Here is a 24,776-nt window from a genome sequence, read left to right on the forward strand (position 1 = left end):
TCAGGCGGTGTCAACAAGATAAACATAAGTCCCATTAAGAAAAACAGCAAAAACTAATGTACTGTAAGTAGAACACATGAGGAAGCTTTGGTTTGAGGGACCTTGAGAACCAATGAGGGAGCTTGAATCTTATTGTTACCATTTGGAGCAGATGGAACAGGAACTGGCAGAAGCCCTACAACAGGAAAAGAAGTGTTCCCATCCTTTGGGGCCCTGTCTCCGATCCTGGTACTTGAAGGGGGCATCATGTCCTGGGTCAATGCAGGACCTCTGTTGACTGCAACTTGCTACTTACAGAGCAAGTGTGTGTGTTGGGGGATGAGGGGACAGACTGGCTTCTTCTCCTTTCTGTATTTGTATGAGTCAATGGTGGGTTCAGGCAACATGATAAGCCATGGTGGGTTTTTTTTTTACCATTGTTGATCTGCTGCATTTTCTGAACACAGTCATGTTATTTCTCCATGGTAAGTCTGAACTTTAGAAACCATGATAAGAAACAACCATTTGTTCTATGGCTTCTCTGTGTTGTCATTATGTGTCATGTTGCCTGAATCCAGGATCATGCTATCCATGGTCACGGTATGTGGCTACCACATGGTCCCCTGTGAAGAGTGACAACTCTAGGTGCTGCTGCAACCATCCAGCTTCTACATATGGACCAATGAGGAGGATGCATGCAAAATAGGCAATGAGAGATGCATTTTGGGAATGAATTTCAGGTACAGTGGCTGATGAGATACTTGCCAACAGCAGGGGGGCTGAGTGGAGAGGATGGAAATGATGAGAAAGTAAAAACCACTTGATTATCTGTCAGGTAGATCATAATAAAAAAGCCCTTGAACCATTGTAACCATGCACAGTGCATGAAAAGAGCCAACAAGTGAATCCTCTTTTCTTTTTTTCACTATTGTACACCTCCTTTTACTCAAACTTGCTGTGGAACTGTGTTCTTTCAATCAAACAGAGATCTCAAACCTATCTTTACTCTCACTGAGAAAAGTTGCAGGGTTCTTTCTCAATGGGACTTCAAAACATAAGCATCAAAACTAAACCAACCAGATTCTGTGACCAAATTAATTTCCCCAACGCTGGAGTTGTTCTCTGCTGCAGCTGAGGGTACCAGGCTAGCTTACAAGAATAGGGAAGTCATCATGGCACACAGAACCCTTATCTTACGACAGTCCAATGACTATTGAACAGTCATCTGAGTGGGATGGTGTAAAATTGGCCCCTTCCAACTCTTAATCTTCTATCATTCTATGGCACATCACCACTGTTCCCTGAATAAGGATCTGAAAAGCAATATAGCTCCCTCTGGAGGTCCAATGGAGAAGGCAGTCTAGTTGCAAATACTTGCAGGAATTTCACTGGAACTGTAGGGGCTCTCAGCACTAGTCCATTCACATAGACCAGTAGGGAGCCAGAGGAAGCCCTGTAAAAGGCTTTCTATCTCTGCTAAGTTTTGCAATAATGCCTAAATTGTTGATGGTTACCTTGTGTCCCTGACTTGGTGTCCTGCAACATCTTCACCTGTCTTGATGTCTTGACTTTTGTTGTTCTTAACTCTGCCTTCACCTCTGGTTCTGTTATGTCTCCACCAGTATCTGTTCCTCACCTATTCCTGGCCTTGCCTTCCTCTCTGGTTCCTCCATGCTTCTATCAGTATCTGACCCTTGTCTGTTCCTGACTCTTGCTTTTGTCTCTGTCCATACTGTGCCCCACCTTGCCCAAGGAGGCCTTAATTCTCTTTCCACTTCCATCAGCCCTTGCCTGTTCCAGCTGAGGAGGCCCTCCTCTAACACTAGCACAAACTAGGAAAGCCTTTCTGGAAACTGGTTCACACCTGCCTATTGGTCTTCTTCCAGTGCTCATCAGTCTCTAAGTACGCCAAGCCCGGAAGTCCACAAGTGTCCACTGACCCTCAGATGCACAACCGGCAGCCTTTCCTATGTATCATGCCAGGTGACCAGACTTCTTCCTTGCTTGCTCCTGCCATGGCCAGCACACAGGTAAAAAGGGTAGAGTGAGCAGGCACACTCACTGCCATTCCCAGTCGCCAACCTTCTTCCCTGCTCATTGTTGCTGGAAGCAGTGGCGCACATGGAAAAACACACTGCCTGAGCAGCTCATGGGCTAGATTCCTGGCGAGAGCCCCAGAAACCCTGGTGTGCTCACCAGGAATTCAGACTCTGGGCTGGTGCAAAGTGGACCAGAAAAAGTTCAAGGAGCTGCAACCAGATTTTCTGCCCAAAGCAGGTTCTTTGTACATCCTGCACACTGAAACCCTGCTCCCCAGCACCTGCCCTCTGTGATGGTTAGCAGACCAGAATGGTAAAAGTAGCCCTGCTTGTATCCCCCAGAATATATATTCCCATCATTTGGTTTCTGCTCCTGTTTCTACTTGCCAGCTTTTAAAGTTGTAGGGCTGATTGTAAATCAAAAAGCATGTCTATACTTGAGCCTAAAGTAAAGTGTGTGCTACTATTATCCAGTCAGAGGTCTAGTGGTAGTTGCTGGTTATAATTTTTTTAAAAATGGCTTGGGAGCCATGTATCTAGAGGACTGCCTACTTTCCCATGAATCTATTAAAATATTGAGATCCTCATTAGTAGCCTTTCTCCAGATACTTCTTTTTTAGGTGAGATGGATGATGTTCAGAGAGAGGTTCTTTTCTTAGTGGTGTAAATCTCTTCCCAGAGTTGTTTGCCAACCACCGCAAAGCCATTAGTTCTTCCAGAACCAAGTAAATACATTGGGTTGGAATCAGATTTAGTCATACTCAGCATAAGCCTGCTAAAATTAATGGAACTTGAGTTAATCATGACTAACTGAAATCCCATTGATTTCAGGGGGTCTACTCTGAAAATGACTGAATTGGACCCAACTATTTGTATTGCTTCAGGCATTTTATTTAAGCAAGCAAACAAAAAAACCCCAACATTTGTTAATTATACTGGCCTCCTCAGTGTGTTCTGAACCTATTCACTGTTTCTAGTTACTGTGTTGTAATTTAATGTATGGGGTTTTTATTGTTTCATCTTATAAGTGCAAGATACTCTGGGAGAGCCAACAGAACTGAAGGATGTTCCATACCATAAATAAAGGTTTTTTTAATTCCTGGACTCAGCAGTAGCCATTGGTTTTTAAGACTATCACTTCTAAAAGGATAGGAAAGGCCTGTCTGGACACAAGGACTGTGTTATAGGATGTCAACTGTACTCCTAAGGAAGTGAAGGAACCTGATAAAAATTGAAAAGAATGGTGAAATAGGCAGAAATTGGAGTGGAAAAGATGGCTGAAGTCTGAGATTGGTCTCAACAAGAAACAAGAAAAGAGCATGGGGAAAAGTGATAGACAAAGACAGTTCAGGAAAGGATTAAAAAGTTTGGAAGAGGTTATAAATCGCTGACCTTAACTGGGATGGATTTAGACTGTAGGTGGCCAACCAATAGCTGACTTCTGAACGTAGTAAAGCTGGGCATTTGTCAGAGCTCCAAGACCAGCACAGGATCCAATGCCCTAAATGACTTTCTGCATTATGCCCAAGAAGACCAGACACAGCTCAAGAATATTTTTTAGTTTTGTGCATGCCATTTCTGATTAAGGTGGGCTACTCAGGCTGCTAAAACCAGAGGCTCTCAAAAGTCTAGAAGCAGCATTAGCCCAGTGTTCCACACACAAATGATATCTGGGATCAGTATTAGTAGACAACAATCAGGAATTAGGTAAAAATATAGTAGGGCTGTGCAGAAGGTAGATCTCCAGTTGTTTTGGACCAACTCCTCAAAGTGCCTACCTGTATGATCACTGATCAGACTCAGAAATACAGGAGGTTGAAGTTTAAAACATCTGGAGGTCTTCTTTCTGACTACCCTGGTATGTGCAACAGTAAGCTTTTGTGTCACCTGGCATGATAGCAAATGCCAGCTATATGAAGATTTTAGTTAGAGAAAGAAGGCCCCCAATCCCTTCAACTGCAGACCCATTGACAGATGGCAATGGGAAGAGGATAAGCCCCATCAATGAGGTTTACTTTTGAACAGATACATCAAGGATTACTCTGTAAAACCCTGTAGTCCACCTGTCTATGCAGAACTACACATCCTGTTGAACAACACAAGAATAAGGAAGAATAATGTTTCTAATGTTTTTATTGCCTTAATTTTGTTGCATAAGTGTTATTTAAATTAGCTGTTTCCATATTTCAGAGTTCATGTCTCAGATCACCATTGCTAATTTGCTCTAAGTATATAACTACTATGCAAGATACTTTTCTATAGAAATAATGTGCCTTTAATTTCTGAAAAAGATTTTTCTACTTACTAACTAAATTCCAAATGAGGCAGCTGAAAAATGAAGAGTTCCCTTTTTAAAAAATAGATTATTATGCAATTTTTGTGAGATATAATACTAATTAAACTTTTAACAAATTAGCTAAAATTAACTCTGGAGATTAGAAATACATCTTATGGTGATGGTCATAGCCTATTTCAATAAGACTTCCAACCACCTGAGGCCAAATAAAGCATACTCTTACAATCTGGACTTCGGCAGAAAACTGAATTTTTAAAAAAGCTGTTCACAGATGGAGAACACTTTTGGGGTTGTTCTGAAAACCAGCATCCTCTCCTTAATTATTTAAAGTATCATTAATTATCTAGCATTGGTAGTCATGAAGCTGTCATAACTCTGGCATATTTTCAATAAAAATATGAAAATGTTCCAGGAGGATATGTGGATCATGACCCACCTAAAGCTATGCTCATGTGAGATCTTCAAGGAAAAGAGCTATCTCTAGTCATAACTCTCTTATTGAAATCAGTTGTACTTGAAAGTAACTCACTTAGATTATATCATGTCTAATATTAAAATGTAGTCCTATAGCTTTTATCTAGTTTAATCCCAGAGAATCTTATCTGGGAAATTGCCATTCTCAGATGCAGGTGAAATCTCAGATTTAGGAGAGTTCCATAGCCTATGAATAAAGTTTAAATTCTTCCATCCTATTCTGTTCCTAGCCAGGTATGATGTAAAGCATACCTGGGACTCTTGCCAAGTAAGGTACCTCATTCACTTTGAAGGAAGGGCTGAGTTCACTGTAGTTTCCCCTTTCTGGGGACTAAAATGTCTTTTCCATGAAATGAATGGGTAAGCCTTTATAAGCAGAGGAACCCAGTGGATATACTGACGCTTTCAAACCCATAGAAATAAGCACATATGATCAATGGTGTATCAAGTTTTTAAAAAAAAATCAATTAGTATCTATAAATCATTTAATTAAATTAAATAGCTCAGCATTTGCTCCAACCAGATGCTTGTGGAACCCCACCTGCAGCACACAAGGGCAATTGCACCATCTCTCTGGTGCTCCCCACATCTGATATTCAGTGACAAACACACAGACACCCCCCTCCCAATATTGAAGATGAAGCAGCCATCATGACTAGTCACCACTGACAGTCTTATCCTCCAATGACCTGGCATTGCAACTCCAATTATCTGAGCACCATTATTAATGATTTACTAAGCCCATAATAAAAGCTTCTAGTTAAAGCTGCACGAACATTATCTCTCTTTAATTGCAAGGTAGCGATGAGTATTTTTGATGAAGTAGATATTATTACTGGATAAGGCTTCTATTGTATGAATTTTTGCCCCCTTGGAAGCACGGTTTTATACCATTGTTTCCACCAGTCTCTACTGTTCTTATGCCTGGTTGCTGATCCCTTCCAATCAGATGCCCCATGGTGAACAGCATGACATCGCAACACCGTGTTGCTGCTAATCATACTTAGCGAGATGAATATATCTCTGAGGGAAAAAGAAGTGAGAGCAATTGAAAGCAAGGGCAACTGAAGATGATGTTGATGAAATGAATCATATGACACATTTTTGCAAGGATGGTTGAAAAATCACCGGAAAGAGAGACTTTTTCTGGAGCTACTGAAAATATTCACACACACAAATGTGAATAATTTTCAGCTCAACTCTGCTTCTGACATTTGACGTCAAAACATTATGCCTAAATTCAGCACTATTTCAAAAAATGCATTTAATAATGTGGCTGCGGTGGATTCATGTTATAGCTCTAAGTTATATGGAACAACTAGAAATGGCTGTCCTATGGCTTTTATCTCACTTAAGCCTGGAGCATCTTATTAGGAGAAGTTCCATTCTCAGATAAATGTACATCTGATTCAGAAGAATGCCACGCCATGCCAATAGTTCAAATTATCTTCAGGGCTCTCTTGGTTCTTCGCAACCCATTACTAGTAAATTGGATAAAGTTATGATTTCCATGCATTTCAGGGTTAAAGAGGACAAAAATAAATTCAGTGAGCATCACTGGATCCAGGGAAGAACAGAAAAGGGCCCTCATATAATGGAACATTGAAATATTTCGACAGTCATATTCTTTTTCGAATTCCTATTAAAAGCAAATCTGTTTTTGCTGTTCCTAAAAGTGGTGATACAAAAGGCAAAGGACAAGCATCAATCAGCAAGAACATGGGACTGGGACCCCTGACCTGTAAGATGAAGATCAGCCGACTGATATCAGCCCCTTGGAAATAGCAGGCTTTAGGACTTTAGTCCAATCTTTCAATAGTAATGATATTTTATTGGACTTCCACACATTAGCCTTATTGCACAGTCCTGTCTCCCTGCATGGGTGGCCAAAGCTAAAGCTCCACCCTACAAAAGGAAGACAGTGCACCACTGCTGCCAAGCACTGTGTATCCTTGCCATGCTATTTTGCTGATACAAAACTGGACTAGGATTAGGGGCACGATGAAAGCATTTGAGCAGCTGTTAGGATCAAGTCCAAGGGGCATCAGGGTTCCCTTGAACTCCTTGCACAGCCATGTTGTTCTGTGAGGACCTTCTGTGGTGTACTGTTATAGTAAAGCCAATGGCCAGTTGTATCTGGCAGCTACAGTGTCGGTGTGGGCTCCGTATTTACTCTGTGCTTTTCAGGAGATATCCATGGTGCTGAACCCATTTTAGGGATCAGGGCCAGAGCCTATAAAGTTTGGACTAGACTAGAATCTCAACTGGATGCAAAGCCCTGCTGACACAGGAGCCACTAGCCTCCACTGTCAATGGTTGCCTCTGTCCTGGCACACGGAAAGGCTGCAGCAGGAGAGCAGAGGCATAATGCGACCTCATGTGCCAGTGCCGGCCATTGGCTGCTGTTGCACAGAGAAGCATTAGGCCAGGAGCATTCAAAGCAGCATGGTGCAATGGGCTCAGGAGTGGAAAAAGTGAGGTGGGATGAAGGAACTGACCCTGCCTAACCTTGGAAGCCAAGCAGAGTCAGGCCTGGTTGATATCTGGATGCATGACTTATTGTTGTGAATCACCTAGAGAGCTTTGGCTACAATGGTATAGAAATGTAGATGATGACGATGATGATGGAGGACATAGGTTGTTAGAAGTTTCTAATGGATGAAAGATAAGATATATACAAACAGTGTAATCTACTCAGAGGTCCCATGGAATTCAATCAGGCCACTTCCAGGTTACTGACGATAGGATTCTGCTTATCCATAGCTGTCCACCAAGCTATGGTCTCAGAAGAAGAAATGTAATCATGGATTTTCTCTCCATCCCCTTCAGCCACTGCAGGAAGCACCAAGTGGCTCCTCTTTCAGGGTCATTGACACTGAAAGGTTGCCTGTTCCTGATGGATTCATACTAATAATCAAGGACATGCATTCTAATCCTATGCATATTCACTGAATATCCCAAAATGAGCTCCATTCCATTTCCAAGGATCTGAGCACTTGTTATATCCCATGCTTTGGGTATGACTTTTTCTCACACTGGAGAATTTACCTTTAGGACTGCATAATAGGTAATAAATCCTGATAAGTCACATATACATTTACAGAGAGATTCATGCAACTATGTCAGTTATTATTTATGATGTGAAGGACTTTTTATATACAAGCTTTCTGTATCTGGCTTCTGTTTCTTTTCTTATATTATTCGTAAAGGATGTTGAGCAAAATTTTCCACAACAGACGAACAACTATAGCATAAATATAGAGAGTTACCCAACAGTACTGTTGGAAGCAGTCCATAAAATAAACACGAAGCACAATCTACAGCTCACAGAGACTAAAACCAATGTCCTAGTGTATATAAAGCAAAGCCATGTTCCAGTGTGTGCTTGCTTGCACACAGGATGAACGGGGCATAGGGCATAGGCATATAAGCAAACCCTGTCCCAAGCCTCCAACATGCCTAGCTTCCAGGCAGCCCCTCCCATGTTGAGCCCAAATATCTGATGAAGGCAGTGGAAGCTCTCTAAAAACATGTTCAGCTTCTTCAGACTTTCATGCTCAATGTGTAAAGATGTAACCAGAAACCAGTCTGCAGGGACACTGCGGGTGGAGTTTACATATGTGCCCATATCCCTGTACCCAACTCAGTCCTAGACACAAAGAGGGACATGCTTGAATGGACTTATTTTGTGGACCAGTGTGATGAATAAGGCCTGGCCTTTTTGGAGGTATCTCTCCTTGCATGGGTTTAAAAAATGTAGACAAAATGTTCATGTTAGGGTTAACTGTGTGATCTTGCAATACAAGCACAAGCAATCTATGAGGTGAAAGTCTTTGCAAAGCATGTGTATATTCAAGAAAATATATGCAAAATGCATACATTAGAAGAAACACTTATGAGAATGCATAAGAATTTTCAGAGATTTCAGGGATTCTGCTCAGTGAACAGATCCTGTGTTAGCAGAAAGGTGAAGGCATGCTAGAAGTAAGCATGCTTCAAAGTAACCAGCCAACCACATCATAGTTTCAATCATCATATGGGAGAAAAATGATCATATATGATGCAGTTTTTAGTATACGGACAGAGAAATGTGACCTTTGCATTAAAACTGTTAACTGTCTATAAAGCAATTTTCTATAAATGGTGGGGGGTGTTATTGATCGATTGATATGAATTAGACAGCAAATACTTCTCTCCCTCAAGAAGAGACCATCTTTCCCAATATATTTCTAACGGTTGCCTAGTCTGACTTACTAAACTGCCTTATAAGATCCTCCTGGCTGTGAGCAGAAGAGATTATAACTTTTTTAATCAAGAAAAAGAAGCACTTGCAAGCAAAAAGCGCAAATTGATTTTTGAACCTGCAAAATGATACACAGCAGGGATAGAACAAACTGATTTTTTTTTCCTTAGGAAAAAAATACCTAGCATGTGAAGGATTTTATTATTATTACTACTATTACTATTACCTTTCTCACTTTTCTTGTTGGCAAGGAGAGATTCAATTTAGGAATAGGTGCAACAGGATGAATACTGGGACAGATCTATGACACCAACGAGCTAACACCAGCCCATATTTTCTGAGGGTTTCCAAGCAAGCTATTTCACCTTGCTTGATTGTATTGTAGCATTAGTATTCAGCCCACACTGGATGGAAGCAGAAAGGGCAATGTTAGAGTTTCCATTGTGCTTGTTTGTGAATTGAAGCATAAGCTGACATTCTGTAGCAGAGCAGAGAAATGCAAGCCGCACAGTCCATAACCTGGCTTTTCCCCCCGTTTTTTGTCATTGGTCTACCACTTGAGATGGATGCCCTATGATGCCTTCCAGCTCAAGATGGTTCCCTGTTTCCATGCCAGATTCCCCAGATATGGCTCGCCTGACTTCTTTTAACTTTTGTGACATAAGTATGGCAGGGAGTAGCCATGGTCACCCATACTTCCTGGCTGCAGCAACCCAGATGAGTTCCAACAGACCCTGCAGCAAATTGAGGATGCCTAGGATGCAGATGTATTTTGGCCTGCAGGACAAATGATAGCTCAATGTGTGTGTCAGGCAGCAGGTGTTCAACTATGAAAATAGGAAGAGGAGTAGAATAAGGATTGCCAAAATAGGGGAAATACAGCACCAAAACAGAGAACAGAACAGGACACCAACAGAATGCAGAAATGTTAATGTATAAGTAGAGATGCAACATTAGAAGACCCTTAGTATTATAATTTAAATAGAAATACAGTGTGCCTCACCATAGCATGGAAGACTATGGCCAGGTGACGTTCTTCAGTTTGTTGTGCAGGTGCCATTGATGGTGGCCATTTCGAGGCTCAGATGTTTCTTCTGTTAGATCTTTATACTGTACATGGACTAGGCAATTCTGCTATAAGAGACCATGCTAGAAATGGAGGAAACCTTCCATTCATGTGACATTTCTCTAGCAGCACTTCAAAGAGAAGGCAGTCCATTGTTAAAGATGACATGTGCCACCCCTCTGTGGTCCAACACTATGGTTCCAATCAGAATTGTCCTCTTTCCTGTGGCTGCCTTTTAAACAAAATCACAAGATTCCCAGCTCCTCTATCAACTAGTTGTACACCAAGTCTTTCTAGGTCTCTCTGTCAATAGGTCTCCCCAGGCATCTTTGCTACATAAGCCCAATAGAGGTACTGCAGAGGGTTGGAGGGCCATCTGGTGCCCTACAGGCAGAGTGGTAATTAATGATGGTCTCTCTTGATGGGAATCTCTGCTGGACCTGAAGGAGGCAGTTCATTTGTAGAACTCATATTAGGGATCCAAGCCAAAATATGTCATATGTTCATGTCAAACCTAGACGTTGTGCTTAGAAGTTACCTGGGACATTGTTCTGACTCCTCTCCCCAGGAAGACAGCAAGGCTAGCTCCATAATCCAGCTAAAGTATAATCGAAAGCAATGGTATTTCAGTCATTGACTTTAGTGAGACTAACCTTGGCTGGATTGGAGCCATCAAGTGTAAATGTCCAAGGAAGGCTGAACCCCATCTATGATCAGAGTTTTCCCCAGACAAGTGGGCCTATTAGTTACACACAGAGACACACACCAAGCAGCCTTGTAATAGTATCACTATAAAGCAGTGTCAGAATTAAAATGATCACACAAAAAAGTCCTTTCACTTCTGACATCAAGCTAAATGAATTTTAGCCATCTGTGTAGAGCACTGTCTTTACAACAAAACCAAAATTATCTTTTAAAATCGTTAATTTTCTTAATAAAGATTTCCTCTTAGATATATGCTAGAAGCAATTATTCTACACTTTGTCTAACTTTTTTAGCATTTCTATTATTTAAAGTAAATCCCTCTTTTCCTGAAAAAGCATGCCTACTGAATACAGAACTGCAGCTATTGTTCCCCTCTAAATAAAGCCTCTATGAATCAGCAGAATTATCTAAATATAGGCTTATTACTAATTATCTCTTGAATTAAACTAGATACCAAAAGGTTTTTTCTTTTTCTTTTAATTACTTGCTTTATTTGCACTACCTTTCTGTGATGTTATAGAAAAGTTCAGAAAAAAAAATTTAGAGGTATCACTCAACATGACCTTTACCTTGATAAAAAGTTAATTGAGCCTTTTAATTGAGAATTTCTAGTATGCCAGATTTAAAAAAAGTCACAAATGAAATAATATGCTAGTTTGAACAAGAGAATAAAAATTTGGTGCTCAGACCTTCCTGAAACCTTGCAATACACTATTCTATGCTATTGTGTACAACGTCATGAAAGTTAAACCCTTTTGATGATGTAGAAAACACTGATTTATGGGAGCAGTTCTTCTAGGTGCTTCAGCTTCAAAAGGCTGTGGTCTTTCTTACAAATTGAAGTGATCCAGTGTGAGATATGAAGACATTTTATGAAATAAATAAGGTTTTGATTAATAACACAGTTAAAATTAAGCATCACTTTATAACATTCAGCACACAAGGCAAATGCTGTTGGCTCCTACCAAGAAATCTTTTTCCAGATGTCTTTTGTAGGCCCCTGGGAATATCAATATCCATGTGGTGTCATCTAATCAGATGCTTTGTCAAATAGAGACAGTTGACATCTGCTGATGATAGTAGGATTTATCATATCATCAGAGCTCCTCAAGATTAGGATGTGCCTGGCTCGAACAAATGTCAGGAATTCATTCTTCTCCCTCATTCTCTACCCACGAAGTCATTTTTCCAAAGCATTTTCTTCTATGCAGTGCTAGCTCCAGATCTCAGCAGTTCCACTCCTCCTTGCTGCCACATCTTTTGCTTCTCCTTGGCACTCTTGCCAGCTTGCATGAGAGTGGGCATGCAAAAGAATGAGGGAAGGACTCTCTCGTTGTTCAATGGCCTGTTCTGAGCCCAAGGGGGAAATGATCAAGCAAACGAGAAGGCAGTCTCATTGAGGAATAATGGCAAGGATCACCACCTTGGCTGGTGCTAAACGACCCCACTGTTGCGCCTGTCTTTATCTGGGTAGCTTTAGATGTGTAGCTTTTCACCAGCTCTCCTCTGTATATGGACCTTTCTTTCCTGCCTCCTGAAAACATTGTTCCCTCATGCCTCTGTTTCTCAAGCTACTATCTACACTTTTCCTGCCTCATTTATTGCCCTTCTAACACTCATCCTCTACTGTTAGCCCCTGTCCCCAGGTTAGAATCAGGAAAGCCTTGCTCATACACTGAAGCTGTGAAGCTCAACGGTCCTTTCAGTTCGGAGAAGTATTGATGGATGTTTGTTTTCTCTTCCTAGATTCTAGAAGAAAATTCTGAGCTGAGAAAATGTTTGCTTCCATTCTGAGCAGGTGATGCAAACTAAATGCTAAAGACAGATAGGGCTAGACCAGCTTTTATCGGTTTTCAGGCAACAGCCGAAAACACAGCATCGTTCACATGAAACAAATTAACCTGACCAGCCAGAAGGATATCTGATAAAAGCAACAAGAGATCTGGTGACATTAACTACAGGGCAATTTCCATAAGTAAAGAAAGCCTTATTCCCTCTAGACAACAAATCTTCACACGGAGTAGCAGCATTAAGGCTGCAAAGGCAGTGGCTTTAAACAAAGGGTGCAGTGACAATTTAAACTCAAACCTTTCAGATTCACAGAGCCTCAATGCACAACTTCTGGGATCCCCTCCCTTCCCCAAGGGATCCATTTTTCATTGCACCACTCAACATCTTTATGAGCTATGGATAGGAGGCCTGTATAGTCTGTCCATTGGCATATCTTTCTCCACACATCCAGCCAAAGCCAGCTTGGGCTTTGGTAGAGGGTGGATGTTGGCTTTTGTCATTGCAATTCAATGGCACATAGTCCCAGATTCTCTCCCTGGCATTTCCAGGTAGAGCTGAGAAAGATCCCTATCTGAATCCCTGGAAAGCCACTGTTAGTGCAACAGGACTCTGCAAGATGGACCAATGGCCTGTCTTGGTATAAGCCCAAACACAACAGTGTTTGCCCCCAGCTGAAGCAACAGACAATGCTTTGGCCAGGAAGCCGCTGATGACAGAGGCATGGCTGTACCCTCTCCGAGAAAAGCTGGGTGGATGGGAAGGCCATTTATCCCCTATGCCAACGCTGTTCACTGCCTGTGTAAACAAGGATTAGGCAAAACTAAATGAAAGAGGTTGAGGCAATACAATATATAATACTGATTTTATGTGTAATAAAATTCTATTTAATTTTCCTTTTTAGCTTATTGAGTGTAACCACCTATTATGAACATCCTGCTTTAATAAGCCCATTAAGGGCTATTATCGCATGCTAGCTAGAAGGCATATTTCAACCATGTGCACTTTAAGAGGAATGTCAAAAACTGTTTAAGGACAGTGCTTTGATATCGGAGCTTTTGGTTGGACAAGGTTGTCTAATTGCTGTTCTGGCGATGAATAGAAAAAATGCAACACAATGCAACATGAGAAAGACAGAGATTGGTGCAGAGGATAAAACAGGGGTATTCAATAAAAACAAATGCCAGGAATTTCATGTTTGGATGTGTCCTTATTTCTTCTTAGCTCCCTCGACCTCTATACCATGAAGTCATTTTTCCAAAGCACTTTCTTCTACACAGTGCCAACTCTAGATTTGTTGAGACAGCTGGGATAACATACCCTCAGCAGGTCCACCTCCTTCTTGCTGACATATCTTTTGCTTCTCCTCAGCACTCTTGCCAGCTCACAACAGAGTAACCATGCAAATGAATGGGGGAAGGACTCCCAGGGGAGACATGGGCAAGCAAACAAGAAGGAAGTATTATTGAGGAATAATGGCAAGACAATTGTTTAAGACAATCCCTCTTAAACAAACAAAAAACTTTCAGATAGACGTGGCTCTGGGCCTCTTCAGCAGATCTACCCCAATCTGGGTGGAAAGAGTGGTGAAGAGGCCATAGGATACTTTGGAGCTAATGGCCTCTCCTTCTCCCTGCTCATTCTGTGTCTCTTCCTGAGCTCTACCAGGTTGTCTAAGATTTCTGCCGTAACCTCAGAAAGTACTCACCATGTTTTTTGCCTCAGCGTGTGCAAAAGGATGAGGAAGGGGAAATTGCTGACTGCAGATTCCCTCTCCTGCATTCTAAGAAGTGTCAAAAACTATGGCAGGAGGCATTCACATACCCTATGATCCCTAGAATATTCTGTGCAAATTAAAATGAGTTAGTTTCTTTATTGCATTAGTGGTCTTGTTATCTTTTCCTGCATATTCTTCAAATATTTTTTACCTTTCAAAACTTCCTTTCATAATAAAGGCCCATGATAAAAGCTGCTAAATATAGCTGCAAAACAAGACTAGACATGAATGTAAGAGGCTACATGTGTTTTACCTGAGTGCTAGCAAAGGGCTAATCCTTTTCATACCAGACCCAATGACAAGACATTGCAGCTTTGATACAAATGGGACTCAGCTTCGGAAGAGTTAATCCCGCAAATCATGCCAGCTTATTTTTCATTCCAGCAGCACCGTCAATGTGCGCAGTGCTTGCCTTTAAGCACAGTAATCCCTCTGCAGTGAAGCCTGAATCCACTGAAGCCATTATGATCTTTTATTTCGGATGCAGCATTTACGTGGCAAAGAATGGCTAATGTGTGAAATGTACACAAATGCTTATTTGATAGGTAGGCAGTCAGTGGACATGGAATACTGAGTATAAAGTATTGATTGCAAGGTCTGTGTGTGTTAAATGTCAGAGAAAATGGAATCCTATTTCTAAAATTTGAAACGGGAGGAAAGCTGTAGTGCCCTCCCCATCAAAAATGTCTTCAGGTGTAGCACTAACTGAATGTAAATGTGCAGCTATGCGCTTTCATGCTAATATTATCTTTTAAGACAACAGCTAGCACTTAAGCTTCTCAATCCACTTTAAAATCTTTCTGGGAGACAAACACTATATAAATGTAAATTGCCTATTCATGGATTCTTATAATTCTGGATACATAAATTACTTGTAAACAATATTGTTCATATTTATAGTTAAATGATTTTGGTTAAACGATAACCATAGGAATCTGGTATACCTATTATCTGGAGGTGAAGTGTCTGACTCTCACTATAGTTAAGCCAAGATATGTGGGTATAAGCTGTTTTCTATCAGGAAAATGCTAACTGAAAGTCTGATTGACTGATGGATTATTGTAGTGTTGTCTTCTCTAGTATGGAGCTGTTAGGTACTACCATGCTCACAAACAGTTCTACTGGTGCCAACCAGACTCTCTGCCATTCCTGATTTTACTTTTATTTGTAATATCTGTTTAAATTATTACCTGGTATGTGCAACACAAAGTGCTGCCTTCCAGCACAATTTGGGCCAGGGGTGGGGGCCCAAAGAGTGATTTAGCACTGTGGAGCTCAGAACCCACCTCTGTCTCATATACTTAGGCAACTTAGTTTTATTTCAGTCTAGCCAGGCTGCCTCCCAGGAAATGAGTGTTTTGTTATAAGCTGTGGCTACTATGGAAGCCATTTTAGGAAAACGCATCTTCCTAGCAGCCATTTTGTGAAATCAGCCATCACCGTCTATCAAAATGACAAATGTACCCATTGAACAGGGTCAGGGTTTCTGGCTGTAGTATATTGGCCTGGCCTACCAGAAACTGCCTGTGTCAACTCTCAGACGTTGTGTTTTCTTTTTTCCTATTCACCCAGACTTGCTGTAGTCGACTGCACAACCTGTTCAAGTGAAGTGAATCGTGAAGAGAGAGCCACACAGAGGATGCAAAAATCAACAGCTTCAATAAACAGTGTTTACTGAGAACAAGCCATGCAATGAGATGCTACAACCAAAGTTGAACAGGAACTCAAAAGCACAGTGCTGGAAATGTAACTGGCACTTCTAGTTATGGTAAGCCAGGAGAGCCAAAGCACTTCCATTATAGAGTCAGCAGTATGCATAGCACTTTTCAGAGCAGAAGAAAACAGGTCCCTGCCCCTAAAAGGATGCAATCAAAAATTCAGCACAGAGATAAATAGGAAAAGAAAATGTGAATGTTTCATGCACATGCATGGACCTCAATTAAAGGTTAGGTATGGAAACTATGGACTCCATTGCTTTCTGAAGGTTTCACAGAAAAGTTGGATTCTAAAAGTGGCCTTTGATGTCATTTGGCCCTTAGTTTAATATTTTTTGGAGCAAGATGCAGTCTGGTTGGACAGCTTGTTGAAAAGTACCTACCACTGAGCATCCATCCAACTTAGGAACGCCTTTTTTTTACCTACCAGCAAACAAGGGCCCTGATCTGGCAGGCAGCTGGGTGACTCATTCCTTGGAAATGGCTATGAGCAGCTCCCTCTCAGAAGACTTTGCCTCTTTGTGAGATTGGTGCCCATGGCAAATGCACAATTTGCCATACTCAAGAGCCAAGCCTCCTTGCCAAGACATTGAGGAAATATTCTGCAGTGGAGGAGACAGCTGAAAACAGATTGCAACCTTGAATTTTAATCTGGCTCTTCATCTGTTACCAGAGAACAGAGCTATGTGCTGACCAAAAACAAAGAGCTAGAGGCTAAGGAAAGACTCCATCCATACAGCTCATTTAGAGAGAATGCATGTTGTTGGGAAAATGTAACTGTGAAATAACAGAACTGTCTTCCTTTTTGTATTTAATCTGGTAGCAGCATATTTTGGAGTTAAAACATTTTGCAGGTGCTAGGTGATTTTGGCCACAGGTTAATATATGAAGACTGAACTGTAGAAATTAGGGACTTCTTTAGAGGAGCAGGAGATTGTAAAGTTCAACAAAGAGTCTGAGGAAGATAGAGATAATTTCAAGTCCAGAAACAAAAACTTAGATGCAGAAATGAGCAAGAAACTAACCTCCTACCTTAATTAGTTGGGGTTCAAGATTGAAAAGTAATTTTAAAGATAAAATCCTAAAACTAAAAGGCAGAAGGACACACAAGCGGAAAGAAGAAAAGGAAGGGAGAGGGGAGGGAGGGAGGCCAAAGTCCAGAAAGGAGGAAGAATCAGAGCTGCTGAAATTGGAGGAGAGAGTGAGAAATCTGAACTAGCAACATTAATATATAACTTAGAAGGGACATGGAAGAATAGAGACACACTCAAGTTAGGTTATCTGGATGTAGTCATCCCTGGCTGTTTAATTACCCTCTTGTTCATATGCTTTTTAGTACATTTTACATAGGCATGTACACATTCAGATTTTAAACCTTTTGCTATTCACATTTTTCTTCAGTACAATTTAAATCTTGTTTTTTGAACCTGGAACTCCTTTTTGTTGTTATTTGGTTACCTTTCCAACCTCTAATAGCCTAGCCACAAATTATCTATGCTAAATGTCTCAAAGATCCAGAGAGGTTTAAGGCTGGTTTGGTAGAGGCTGACAGAAGAGATGGCTTCTATCAGATTACACAGAAATGGCAAACTTCTGCTCAGTTTTATATGAGAGAACATTTCCCAGGAATTTGTGTTCTCTCTTCACTTGAATTCTGTTCCAAAAAACATAAAAATCAATGGCCTCTATATATCATGGGAAAATTGATCTACATTTGATATCTGTTTTCATCTTTGCAAGCCAGGAGGAGCCAGGAAATATACCAGGAAGGACCAAAACAGGGCACTGAAGCCTCCTCTGGAAGACTCCATGCCCAACAACTTAGCCAATTCACCACCATCACACCTACGTTTTCACCTGTTATTGTCTACATGTTTTCAAGGATTCTCAGATTGCCTCCAATCCAAAATAAGACAATAGACCTAATATTATCAACTTACTCTGTCAACATAATGCAACAATTTCACTGAATATTAACATGACTAGCACTAGAACAGGAAGTTACATTATTGCATAGGATTCTTTAATTTAGCCACCTTTCTAAAAATAATAAAATAATCTCTCCAGCATGCTTTATTTTAGCTGGATTCTTTCCATCTAGTAAAATTGGAAGTGGTCAAGATACAGATATTACAGCATCTGGTCAGCTCTGTACAGTGCAACATGCTGCACATAATTGCCAACAGCTTCCATCTGGTCAGGAAGGCGAAAATCATTACATATAGATGGCTGGCAGCTTCAGAAGTATGCCAGCCTCAGCAAAAAAAAAATTCTTGCATATAAAATTCAATCCATTTTTCTCCAAATGGATACTTCTGTTCTTTTGACAGTTCAAATGATGAGTATTTTTGCCTTGATTATTCATTGGCCATGAGTATTTTCTTCCCATGATCAAGTTAAACAGGCTGATCCATCTAATGTAGTAACTCTGCTTGTACAATACTGAATATTGATTTACTCAGATCCTGCTTTGGAAGAAGGCTCAGGTGTTGGATCAGAGAAGCAACACAATTCAACCTGCTTCCAATGGCAGCAAAGCCCACATGTGCAGCCTCAGGAGAGACAGCTTCAATCTTTCCTTCTGCTATGACTGTAGATGATTGACTGTAACTAGCATGCTGTAGAAGCAGAAGCAAGAAGCCTCAAGGGGAAATGTAGAAAGAATATTAGAGTAGAACTGTCTGCATCTCCCATGGTTTGTCTTACTTCTTGGACACAGAAACATCAGGCAGATGTAAATTTCAAGGTATCTTACAAGACATATTCTGAGGTTGGGACCTTAGGCAATCAACAGTGTCAACCGCATGGTGCCACTGATCTTCTCTGCCATAGCTTATGTGATTTCTGAATTCAAATTTGGCCATTTGGCTGTTTAGTTTAAGGGAATGTAGATTTCCACTCTTCCTAGTAGGTCTGTGGCCATTTAGACTTGGGGTTGCTTGATTTTCATGTTAAAAGCAAAAGCTGTCCTGATTAGAGAACGTGATATGCTCTGGACTTCACAGTTGCTTACAAAGCACAAGTGATAGCATGATCTTGTGGCCAGAGAATCAGGACGTCTTCTTAGGACAAGTCTTTGTACGTCCAGCAATGTTCTTTTCCATTGGACTTAGATCATGCTGGAGATACAACAAGGGGACATCTCAGTCACTTGACACTGGCATAAGCAGAACATTAGTGCATCATCTGAAACCTTCCTAAATCTGGCAACTCATTGGTGGTGTTAAGAACTTTGAGCTGTGCACATTGCAAATGTTTTGCATATTCTGTTGCATAATAAAAACCAAGACTGGAGTGAAACAGGGTGGCCAGTAACAGCTGACCAAACAGGGATTGTTCTATCAACACTATGCTTTTGTCTGTTCCACCCCATCATATATACTTATATCAATCTCTGCAGCCTGAGTACTGGTAGCCAAAATGAAATCCCCCACAAACAAGAGGGAGCAACATGATCAGGGAAACCCCAAGGTTTGCAAAAGGAAAAATAATATTGTGAAACACCACCATTCTGCCCCACACCAAAACAAAAAATAAAAGCCCATGCTCAGTGGCAATGGAATTCTGACTGGTTGTTACAATGGAGGAAGATAAAACATAGGGGGCAGAGGGGACAGAATGGAGTATCCTGGGAAAGGGCTTGCTGGAAACCTGAACGGGAACATTTTGTTGCAGGCCCTGCTTCTGTGATCCCTAAAACTCTTTCCCCAGACAAACTGCCACAATCAGGTCCTGTTAATATTGGTGCGAGCCAGTTGAAGTGCACTGCATAGGAAAGTCACTAACTTGGACAACTTTAGAAGAGAATTCGGGAACTTCATGGAGGATAAACCTGTCCATGGCTATTAGTTATATATTCGAATGTCTGAAGAACTATGCTTCTCAAAACGGGTGATGGAAAAGACAAGTGAAAAGGCGGTGCTGAGTTGACATCCTGTTTGGGTTCCTCCGATTGGCCACTGTGAGAACGGAATGCTGGGGTAGGCAAGGACTTGGTCTGCTGTGGTACAACTCACTTACTCTTGCTTGCTTAAATCACATACAAGTTTAAAAGTCAAGGATATTTTTTGTGTAGGACTTAGTCCTCCTAAATATAGTTTCAAATAGAACTTGAAAAATGGCTTTCTTATTGGGAGACAGAAATTGTCACAAAGCAGCCTTGATTTCTCTTCTGTATGCTTCTGTGTGCTGCCGCAGTATCTTACATGTAGCTGTAAACATTTGAATTAGTCTCAGTTGACTTGTAGTAACATAATAAAAAGAGGACTGTGAAAAAAGCAGGCGTAAAGAAAGAAAAATGTCTCCTTGGAAGAACAATTAATATCATATAAAAATTCAGAAACCGTAGTAGTACATTTTTGAAATAAGCATTTTAAACTGCTGTCACTTGGTGTCATGTTAATGTTGAATCTTCAGTGCAATTAGATCTCAAAATGCTGCACATGCTGGTTATTTACATGAGGTTGCTACTAAATGAGGTATTTCTCTCTGTGCAGAATGTTAAATATATGCTATGAGTATTCCGAGGAGTTCCACATTGTTCTGAGTTGCTGGGCAGAGCAAGCTCACAGCTACGTATCTGAGTGTTTGTCTAGTATACAAATCAGTCTAGTGCATTACATGCATCAACAATGTGGGGATCTGCCTGATGGAAAGCTTGTGGTGCCACCAATGAAAAGACACTGTGCAGCCATTCAGCCTTTGCCTTCTTAATAGCTTTTCTGTGATAAAGAAAAAGATGGGGAAGGGGTGAAAAAGGCAGGGGAGGGCTAAAAGCTGGTGAAATTGTCTTGACTTCCATTATAATTGAATGACTGGGCACTGTAAAAGTCTCATGTGGAAGCATGCAGGTGATGTTTGGCACTAGAGAGCCAAGGTGTGCTGGTTACAGTGTTGTGCTGGGAACCAAGGAGATCTTGGTTCTTGTTTGCCCTTGGCCATGAAGCTCACTGGCCTTTGGGACAGTGCCTCACTCTCAGCCTTGCCTGTTTTACAGGGTTGTTGATGTGAGGATAAAATGGAGCTATGTAAGTTAGCCTTGGGTTCCTCACAAAAAGGAAAAAAAACACAATATAAATTTAATGCAATAATAATTATTTTAAAAACGCAACCTGGCAATTTGCCACACACATACACAAATGTAGTTTTTCCAAAAGCTGTCTAAGCATGAGTTCTCAGCCCTGCTTCGTTTGATTTCTTTTATTTCCAGAAACTCTTCCAATTACAATGGGAAAGGCCAAGGGAACTAGTAAACTCCCATTAACTAGTTAAACTAGTGGGCAGAAAGAAGCCAACATGTGATTCAGCAACTGTGCATAAAGATGATATAATTTCTCTGATTTAGGAAGCGCCTTGGCTCTATTTATATTAAAGGATCTACAATAAGTTGAAACTCAAGAAGCAAAGAAATCATATAGAGATAGAAAAACCTGAGAAGCAGACCTTTTTCAAAACAGAAAACAACCTTGCAGATGGTGGCCTCTTGGGCATCACCAAGAAAAGAGGACAAATATGTGTATAAAATCTGCATGTGCTAATTTATATGTATAGATGCAAATCTAGAAAGATAATTATCATAATTTAAATAGGTAGGAATACAGTTCTAGGTGACCTGCATTCCTGCATGTTCTGTCTGCCATCCAGGTGCTCAGTGCTGAGGGCAGCAGTTTCTTTTCTCTATTGCTAAAATGGGCTTGATTTGGATTCTCCTTTGAATGGAGAGTGACTTTGCACAGAAGGCAGTTCTCAGCCTTCAAACAGAGCTCTGTTCTCCATAAAAGAGGACACATGGCCACCCTAGCTTTGAGCCTCTGAGACCAGAAGGGAATATATGTATTCTTAATGGTAAGATAAACCTTAGTATCAGGGAGTATTTCTTGCTGAGAATAAGGTGACATGACTATGATTGCCAAGCTATCATTATTCTGACAGCACTTGAGGTAATATTGTAGACCAGAGCATGCACAAGAGATCCCGGTAACTATGTTGTTCTTTAAACCAGCTGGATTCTTTGATTACTGCACTTCTAATACTCCACGTCATTTTCTCTGGTTCATCTCTTTGTATTTTCATTCTGTGCAATTAAACATGCTTGATTGCTCATGAGCTGATTTAGAACTGCGTCATCTTTCATTAAAAAATGTTCATGTTAGTGGTACTTCATGTAAAGAAATAACATTCTCCTGAAGCATTTGGTTTCCATGTGTTGTGAAAAGAGGCAATCCATTGCAAAATGGAATTATATTCTCTCTCCACAAGAATATCAAGAGGATCTCTTGGCAGATTTGCCTGCCCCCCCCCCCGCGCGCGCGCGCGCGCACACACACACACACACACTGCTTTATCTGTGTCAGCTACAGGAAAGGCAAATGGGTGGGGGGGGTTCCTCACAAAAGGCACTGGGGAATGTTGTCTTTTTTCTTGGATGAAGATACAAGGCTAGAAAGTTTGTGGCATTTTTTTTTCCTTTAAATGAACTTATGGCAGGGTTTTTTGTTTGTTTGTTTTTTAAGGCACAGGAAGATTTGGATTAGACTCAGACTAAATGGGGATGCAATTGGCATGCACTTTTAAAAATGTAGCTGGCAGGCATGAGTGGATATATACAGCTCAGCCAGTCTCAATCTCAAAACTTCTCTGAATTCTACCTCCACTCCCAATCTGCCTTGTCTTCACCCAATGTCATGCCCCCATCTCTCCATAAGCACAAGACTTACATGCACTCATTTCTTCGTGTCTGGGTTCCTTCTCTGCATACAGCCATACAGACCTGAAGCCGGAGCTACAACAGACTGACCCAGAATCTCCCAGGCAAAGATGAGCACATGGACTTTCCCACTTTGCCAGCCTTCCCCTCCATGTTGCCATTGTTGCTGGCTGGACTGCTGCCTGAGAAAAGTCCCAGAAGCTCCATGGCTGCTTAGAGGGCAGCTTGATTGAAAATGTTGTCATGTAGGCCCGACTCAATTCAAGCAGGTCTTTATCTGCCCATTTGAATTGGGTCAGTGATGCCCCGGCCATGCCAATGCCCAAGGGGAAACCCCTCTGAAGGGAGCTTCTTCAGCGGGGTGCAAGGGCAAGGGAAATGGCCCCTAACATTGCAGCCAATTTGTTGATTTGTTTGTCTGCCTTTAGAGTCCTGGATGGGGGGATGCTTCTCCTTCACAAGCCCTGAGTATAAACTATGGGCCCAAGTGTGGCAGGGCGTGCTAAAAGAGATCAAACTAAACAGGAAATGGCATGGGTGTGGATAGATGAAAAACTCCTCTTGGATGAAATTGTCTTTGTCACTTGAGGCCCAGGTAGACTCAGTGGCATGAACAGCTTTAGCTGCTGGCCAAGCTGTGCCTCCATCTGTACAAGGTAAGCTTGGTTTCAGGTTCATCTATACTATGGTAATCTCTAAACTAGATTACTATTAGGCACTCTATGTGGGACTGCCCTTGAAGAGTGTTCAGAAGCTGCAGTTTGTGCAAAAAGCAGCAGCCAGATTACCAGCAAGGACCAGCAGGCCTGAACACAGAACACCAATTCTGCCTCAACTGCATTGGCTGCCTACATGTTTCCAAATCCAATGCAAGGTTCTGGTTTTAACCTATAAACCCTTACATAGCTTGGGAACATGTTCCCTGATGGAATGGCTCTCCCAGCCCTAATCTCCCTGGATACTGGAGTGTGTGAGGAACCCACCTGGGCATAGGATTTGATGGAGCACCAAATGACAGCTAGCAGTGCCTCTCTCCCATGCCAATTGCAGCTACTGTTTGTGCAGCTGGAGCCGGCTCCAAACAATCTTGGTCGTGAGGAGCTTATCAGTAAAGGAACCCCATGTGACCATTTACGATCAGTATCCTTCTTCCATGCCACCTGCAGCTGTCCTGATGTGGAAGATGATTGCTAGTTGCATAATCAGGAGTCCGGGAGCTTTTGTGGACTTCCTCTCAGTTTAGTTTGCTTTGGAAGACTGGGCCAAGCACAAGCGGAAGGCCACGGATGCTTGGAGGGAGGGATTTGTCCTAACCCTACTGAACACTATGATCAAGGTCTGATGCCTGCCTCCAGTTGCCACCTATAAGGGAAGTTTGGCTGGTGGCAAAGAGGAAAGGGACCTTTTTGGAGGCAGACACCCAGTTATGCAACAAGCTTCCCACTGAGGTCTGCATGGCATCAACTCTAATATCTTTTTGGTGCCAGGTTAAAACTAGATTTAATATTATTTGAGGGCATTATGCCAGCTGCCTAATAGGTCTTGTGATTTAATTTGTGCAAACTATTATAACTTTTAAAATTTGTTTTTGCATTTGGCTTTTACATTTTTCCATAGTATTTATGATGTGTTTATGTTAAATGTATTGTGAATTGTAAACCATTCTGAGAGCTTCATTTTATTCTCAAGTGGGTATAGGAGGTCTGCTGTGCATCAGGACCATAATATGGGAATTGTTGGAGTCAGCACTCCACTGTATGTCTACTCTAGAGTAAGAATGAAAACACAATAGCTGACAATAGCTGGTCCAAGGACTACTTCAATATTTAGATTCAATATTTTACTATTAAATTTGAAAAACATTTTCCAAAACTTATTTAAATATTTACATTCCCATCACATATGGAAATATGTACCTGCTTTCTGGTTACATCTCCAGCATACATTGGAATATTAACTATTCATGTAATTCAATTTTATTGAAGTTA

Source organism: Varanus komodoensis, unplaced genomic scaffold (assembly GCF_004798865.1).
Source record: "Varanus komodoensis strain SLA01 unplaced genomic scaffold, ASM479886v1 scaffold13_1, whole genome shotgun sequence".
Lineage (NCBI taxonomy): Eukaryota > Metazoa > Chordata > Lepidosauria > Squamata > Varanidae > Varanus > Varanus komodoensis.